Source organism: Mirounga angustirostris, unplaced genomic scaffold (genome assembly GCF_029215605.1).
Source record: "Mirounga angustirostris isolate CCGP_5_RB_7025 unplaced genomic scaffold, mMirAng1.0.hap1 SCAF_8, whole genome shotgun sequence".
NCBI lineage: Eukaryota > Metazoa > Chordata > Mammalia > Carnivora > Phocidae > Mirounga > Mirounga angustirostris.
In genome coordinates, this window is record NW_026991716.1 from 99,871,722 (window position 1) to 99,879,741 (window position 8,020).

Sequence of the window (8,020 nt, forward strand, 5' to 3'; positions counted from 1 at the left end):
ACACTATATCATACTTAAAGGATCTATCCAACAAGAAGATCTAACAATTGTAAATATCTATGCCCCTAACATGGGAGCAGCCAATTATATAAGGCAATTAATAACAAAAGCAAAGAAACACATCAACAACAATACAATAATAGTGGGGGACTTTAACAACCCCCTCACTGAAATGGACAGATCATCTAAGCAAAAGATCAACAAGGAAATAAAGACTTTAAATGACACACTGGACCAAATGGACTTCACAGACATATTCAGAACATTCCACCCCAAAGCAACGGAATACACATTCTTCTCTAGTGCCCATGGAACATTCTCCAGAATCGATCACATCCTAGGTCATAAATCAGGTCTCAACCGGTACCAAAAGATTGGGATCATTCCCTGCCTATTTTCAGACCACAATGCTTTGAAACTAGAACTCAATCCCAAGAGGAAAGTCGGAAAGAACTCAAATACATGGAGGCTAAAGAGCATCCTACTGAAGAATGAATGGGTCAACCAGGAAATTAAAGAAGAATTAAAAAAATACATGGAAACCAATGAAAATGAAAACACAACTGTTCAAAATCTTTGGGATGCAGCAAAGGCAGTCCTAAGAGGAAAGTATATAGCAATACAAGCCTTTCTCAAGAAACAAGAAAGGTCTCAAGTACACAACCTAACCCTACACCTAAAGGAGCTGGAGAAAGAACAGCAAATAAAGCCTAAACCCAGCAGGAGAAGAGAAATCATAAAGATCAGAGCAGAAATCAATGAAATAGAAACTAAAAGAACAGTAGAACAGATCAACGAAACTAGGAGCTGGTTCTTTGAAAGAATTAACAAGATTGATAAACCCCTGGCCAGACTTATCAAAAAGAGAAGAGAAATGACCCAAATCAACAAAATCATGAATGAAAGAGGAGAGATCACAACCAACACCAAAGAAATACAAACAATTATAAGAACATATTATGAGCAACTCTATGCCAGCAAATTAGATAACCTGGAAGAGATGGATGCATTCCTAGAGATGTATCAACTACCAAAACTGAACCAGGATGAAATAGAAAACCTGAACAGACCTATAACCACTAAGGAAATTGAAGCAGTCATCAAAAATCTCCCAAAAAACAAAAGCCCAGGGCCAGATGGCTTCCCAGGGGAATTCTACCAAACATTTCAAGAAGAATTAATACCTATTCTTCTGAAACTGTTCCAAAAAATCGAAACGGAAGGAAAACTTCCAAACTCATTTTATGAGGCCAGCATTACCTTGATCCCCAAACCAGACAAAGACCCCATCAAAAAGGAGAATTACAGACCAATATCCCTGATGAACATGGATGCAAAAATTCTCACCAAAATACTAGCCAATAGGATCCAACAGTACATTAAAAGGATTATTCACCATGACCAAGTGGGATTTATCCCTGGGCTGCAAGGTTGGTTCAACATCCGCAAATCAATCAATGTGATACAGTACATTAACAAAGGAAAGAACAAGAATCATATGATCCTCTCAATAGATGCAGAAAAAGCTTTTGACAAAGTACAGCATCCTTTCTTGATCAAAACTCTTCAGAGTATAGGGATAGAGGGTACATACCTCAATATCATAAAAGCCATCTATGAAAAACCTACAGCAAATATTATTCTCAATGGGGAAAAACTGAGAGCTTTCCCCCTAAGGTCAGGAACGCGGCAGGGATGTCCACTATCACCACTGCTATTCAACATAGTATTGGAAGTCCTAGCCACAGCAATCAGACAACAAAAAGAAATCAAAGGCATCCAAATTGGCAAAGAAGAAGTCAAACTCTCACTCTTTGCAGATGATATGATACTTTATGTGGAAAACCCAAAAGACTCCACCCCAAAACTGCTAGAACTCATACAGGAATTCAGTAACGTGGCAGGATATAAAATCAATGCACAGAAGTCAGTGGCATTCCTATACACCAACAACAAGACAGAAGAAAGAGAAATTAAGGAGTCGATCCCATTTACAATTGCACCCAAAACCATAAGATACCTAGGAATAAATCTAACCAAAGAGACAAAGGATCTTTACTCAGAAAACTATAAAATACTCATGAAAGAAATTGAGGAAGACACAAAGAAATGGAAAAACGTTCCATGCTCATGGATTGGAAGAACAAATATTGTGAAGATGTCAATGCTACCTAGAGCAATCTACACATTCAATGCAATCCCCATCAAAATACCATCCACTTTTTTCAAAGAAATGGAACAAATAATCCTAAAATTTGTATGGAACCAGAAAAGACCCCGCATAGCCAGAGGAATATTGAAAAAGAAAAGCAAAGCCGGTGGCATCACAATTCCGGACTTCAAGCTCTATTACAAAGCTGTCATCATCAAGACAGCATGGTACTGGCACAAAAACAGACACATAGATCAATGGAACAGAATAGAGAGCCCAGAAATGGACCCTCAACTCTATGGTCAACTAATCTTCGACAAAGCAGGAAAGAATGTCCAATGGAACAAAGACAGTCTCTTCAACAAATGGTGTTGGGAAAATTGGATAGACACATGCAGAAGAATGAAACTGGACCACTTCCTTACACCACACACAAAAATAGACTCCAAATGGCTGAAAGACCTCAATGTGAGACAGGAGTCCCTCAAAATCCTAAAGGAGAACACAGGCAACAACCTCTTTGACCTCAGCCGAAGCAACTTCTTCCTAGAAACATCGCCAAAGGCAAGGGAAGCAAGGGCAAAAATGAACTATTGGGACTTCATCAAGATAAAAAGCTTTTGCAAAGCAAAGGAAACAGTTAAGAAAACCAAAAGACAACCGACAGAATGGGAGAAGATATTTGCAAATGACATATCAGATAAAGGGCTAGTATCCAAAATCTATAAAGAACTCATCAAACTCAACACCCAAAGAACAAAGAATCCAATTAAGAAATGGGCAGAAGACATGAACAGACATTTTTCCAAAGAAGACATCCAAATGGCCAACAGACACATGAAAAAGTGCTCAATATCGCTCGGCATCAGGGAAATCCAAATCAAAACCTCAATGAGGTATCACCTCACACCAGTCAGAATGGCTAAAATTAACAAGTCAGGAAACGACAGATGTTGGCGGGGATGCGGAGAAAGGGGAACCCTCCTACACTGTTGGTGGGAATGCAAACTGGTGCAGCCACTCTGGAAAACTGTATGGAGGTTCCTCAAAAAGTTGAAAATAGAGCTACCATATGATCCAGCAATTGCACTACTGGGTATTTACCCCAAAGATACAAAAGTAGGGATCCGAAGGGGTACGTGCACCCCGATGTTTATAGCAGCAATGTCCACAATAGCCAAACTGTGGAAAGAGCCAAGATGTCCATCGATAGATGAATGGATAAAGAAGATGTGGTATATATATACAATGGAATATTATGCAGCCATCAAAAGGAATGAGATATTGCCATTTGCAACAACGTGGATGGAACTGGAGGGTATTATGTTGAGTGAAATAAGTCAAACAGAGAAAGACATGTATCATATGATCTCACTGATATGAGGAATTCTTAATCGCAGGAAACAAAGTGAGTGTTGTTGGAGTGGGGGGTGGGGTGGGAGGGATGGGGTGACTGGGTGATAGACACTGGGGAGTGTATGTGCTCTGGTAAGCGCTGTGAATTGTGCAAGACTGTTGAATCTCAGATCTGTACCTCTGAAACAAATAATGCAATATATGTTAAGAAAAAAAAAAAAGAAGAAGAAGAAGAAGAAGGTAGCAGGAGGGGAAGAATGAAGCGGGGGAAATCGGAGGGGTAGACGAACCATGAGAGACGATGGACTCTGAAAAACAAACAGGGTTCTAGAGGGGAGGGGGGTGGGAGGATGGGTTAGCCTGGTGGTGGGTATTTAGGAGGGCACATTCTGCATGGAGCACTGGGTGTTGTGCACAAACAATGAATCATGGAACACTTCATCTAAAACTAATGTTGTAATGTAAGGGGATTAACATAAGAATAAAAAAAATTAAAAAAAAAAAAAAAAAAAATTAATGATGGGAAATTTATGGCAGTGTTTCAGCTTCCATTAAATAATGAACACATGTTTCTCTCAGTGGACAACAAGACTGGTGTAACTACTCCTTTGAAGTAGGGACATCATATATCACCTAAGTATTGTGGGGTATCACATAGAAATAAAGAGATAAGAGTAGGGGAAAAACTTTGAAATATGTGACTGGTGATAGCAATTAACATGTTTGTGGGTTTTACAGTTTACCATGCACCTTAACCTTCTTCTTCTGCAAAATAGTGATAAGATTATTACCCACATCACAGGATTGCTGTGAGAATTAACTCCGTTAAAACTTGCAAAGAATCTGAAACAGTACCTAGTACATACAATATTACTATGTATTTTAACATTACTTCTATCATTATTATTAGTTTTCATACTGCCCTGTGACTTTATGATCCCAGTGTTATATATGAGAAAACTGAAATTTTCTGATTGTGGATTTTGTGGGTTTTTTGATACACCATACTACTTTAATAATAGTAATTATTACTATTATTATTAATAGTTAGCATTTATTCAGTGTTGATTGTGTGCTAAGCTTTTCGTACATGCTAATCCCATTGAAACCTTGCTGCTATCACATGAGGTCTTACCTACATTTTAGTAATGAAATGACTGAAGCCCAGAGACCCTAAACAGATTTACCAAAGTCATGAAATTTAGGAGATGTTGGGCAGCGATTTGAACACAAACCGTGTCACCTAAAAAGTTTAAATCCTTACCTATTCTTGCCACTGTCTCCTGGTTTATTACAATCACTCTAGGATTTGCCAGTTTTCCAAAAGAATCACCAATTGACACAGGGGTCAAATGGATGGGTCTTAGTGCACCTTGCATTCTCTCTTGCTCCAATCCTGGTCTAACGAGGAAGAAACTACAGGCACCGTGGCACTATGCTTTCAGCAGTCACTCACCATCTTCAAAATACCAGTCCTACTCTTTGGCATACAGCTCTTGGCTTTGCTGGAGGCAGGGGTGGGGAGGGTAAGCTATGAAACAGCACCCCTAACCTGTACCTTCCAGATCAAGCACACCATCTCAATAGTGCCAGTCAAAAGTGTCTCCAGACATTGCCAAATGTCCCCTAGCAGACAAAATCACCCCTTCCTGAGAATCACTCATCTAGACTTCCTTGCTAAAATGTTCACATCTATTTCGAGACAGCAAGCTTTAACCAGTAGCAGGGACTTAAACCAAGGTTATAAGGAAGAATTGGGTCCGGGTTAATTTGGGGAAGATGAGAAATGTCCATTGCGACAGGCCTGGCTGCAGGCCACAGAGACAAACTTCAGCTTAAATCAGTTCAACAAACCTTCACCAAGCACTGACCAGACTCTGGGCTACGGACTGGGGCTGTAAGAAGGAACCAGAACAACCCCAGGGTCGGGATCCTCCATCGGGCATCACGTCCCTCACATCCGCCTGAGGCTGGCTCTGCCACAGTGAGGCTTTCTGGGGTGTTTAATTCCTACAACTTCAGTTTGCTGACTCATCACTTGCTCTTCCTGTCTGAAGCTGTCTGGAGATGGGCACTGGATTTAAACTTTTAGTAAAAAGGCACAGAGTAGAAAATCTATGTTTCCTGAGGTCATAGCGACGGTTATCTCTAACTCCAAAAGCATAGCACTCCACTCGGGTAGAAGCAAAAAGTCACACTCTGAGTCCCAAACCATGGCAGACTGAAAGTGCTTCGCCTTCAAAGGTTTCTGCAGCTCTTTTAAAAGTTCATTAGGTTTGTTGGCTTTTTGTTGGTTTGTACAGTTGCTGTCGTTTTTGTCTCTATTATTTTTTTAATATAATTTTAAATGATCTTGTTGTTTTTTTTTTTTCATTGCCTTAGAGCCAGACAATATGAGTTCAACTCCTGACTGCCACTATTCGTGTGTCCTTGGGAAGCTGATTCAAACTCTCTGGGCCTCAGTTCATCAAAAATTGGGAAAAACAGCGTCAATATCATTGAGCTAATTATGAAGATTAAACCAACTAATATTTGTTATACTCTTAGGACAGTTTTTGACACATAGTAAATACTCAGATGTCAACAGTTATTGTTAGTGTTATTATTACTATTCTTAACGGCTAACATTCAGGCATCCATTATGTGCCTACTTCTGTGCTAGACACCTTAGATTTGTTATCTTTTTTGTCATTGCACAAATCCTATGATGTATCACTGTCTCTATATTTTATTTTATTTTTTTAAAGGTTTTATTTATTTATTTGACAGAGAGAGACACAGTGAGAGAGGGAACACAAGCAGGGGGAGTGGGAGAGGGAGAAGCAGGCTTCCCACTGAGCAGGGAGCCCGATGCGGGGCTCGATCCCAGGACCCTGGGATCATGACCCGAGTCGAAGGCAGATGCTTAAAAACTGAGCCACCCAGGCGCCCGTCTCTATATTTTAGATGCAAAACCTGACATTCGAAAAGGTTAAAACTTGCCCAAAGTCATACAGTTAGTAAGTGATGAATCCAGGAGCTCTTAGTCCTCTCTCAGAATAAGTAAGTTAATAAGAATTAAAAAAAGGAAGAAACAGCAATTAAACATCTTATAAGGACGAAGAAGGCATTAAACATAATGGTTAAAGGGGCACCTGGGTGGCTCTGTCAGTTAAACGTCTGCCTTCTGCTCAGGTCGTGATCTCAGGGTCCTGAGATCGAGCCCCGCATCAGGCTCCCTGCTCAGCAGGGAGACTGTTTCTCCCTCTGCCTCTCCCCCTGCCCTGTGCTCACTTACTCTCTCTCACTCTCCCTCTCAAATAAATAAATAAAATCTTTAAACATAATGGTTAAGAACAAAATCTTCAGAGACAAGCAACTCTGGGTATGTGGTGTCATTTTAACAGGCTTCTTTCTGAAACAGTTAATTTTTTTTTTTTGGAAATGGTTAATAGTTTTTTTCTAAGTTCTGTGTCACCTGAAGGGGCATACTTCCGTTCTTAGGAAATTTCTGTAATAAGGGAGAATGTGAGGTAAAGGATACTAGGCCGAGAGTTTCAAAGATCCTTTAAGAAAAAAAAAGCTTCATGTATTCATCCATTCAGTGTATATATACAATCATCAGTGTGTATAATAATCATTATGGGTTGAATTGTCCCAAATTTAAATGTTGAAGTCCTAACCACCAGCACCTTGGAATGTGACCTTATTTGGAAATAGGATTGTTGCAGATATAATTAGCTAAATTCAGATGGGATTATACTGGCGTGGTGTGGGCCCTAATCCAAAATGACTGGTGTCCTTATAAAAATGGGAAATTTGGACACAGACAAGCACAGAGGGAAAATGATGTGAAGAGGCACACACATAAAGATAACCATCCATAAGCCAAAGGGAGTTTGCAGCCGATCCTTCCCTCACAACCCTCAAAAGGAACAATGCCACTGACGCCTCGATTTCAAAATTTTAGCCGCCAGAACTGTAAGACAATAATGCCTGATTGGTTAAAGTGCCCAGTCTGTGGCACTTTGTTCCAATACAATCGCCAATTGTACCAGTCAGGTAGTCCAGGTTCTGCTGCAGTAACAAAAGCACCCGAGTCACAGGGGCTTATTCTAACAAAGGTTCATTTTTCTCTTACACAAAGTCTCTGTAACTCCCCGGGGAGGCTGCTCTCTACGCCCTGGCTTAGCATCTCAGGCTGCTTCCGGCTTGTGACACCTTCAGCCCAACACGCTACTTGAGAGCACTGGAGGGTCTCACACTGGCAAGGAAATGTCATTTCTGCCGTTGCCTAGAATGTAGCCCTTTCCAGCTGTAAGGGGGCTGGTAAAGATAAGCATCCTGCTTCCAAGAACAGGAAAACCAATAACACCAGACTAACTACAGGCTCAGTACGAGGCATGCAAAAGTTTAAAAAAAAAAAAAAAAACAGACATGGCTCTCTCCCTTACAGGAATTCCACTGTAGAGGAATCACACTTGATACATAAAAAACAAGTGCAGGGGGAGCCTGGCTGGCTCAGAAGGTTGA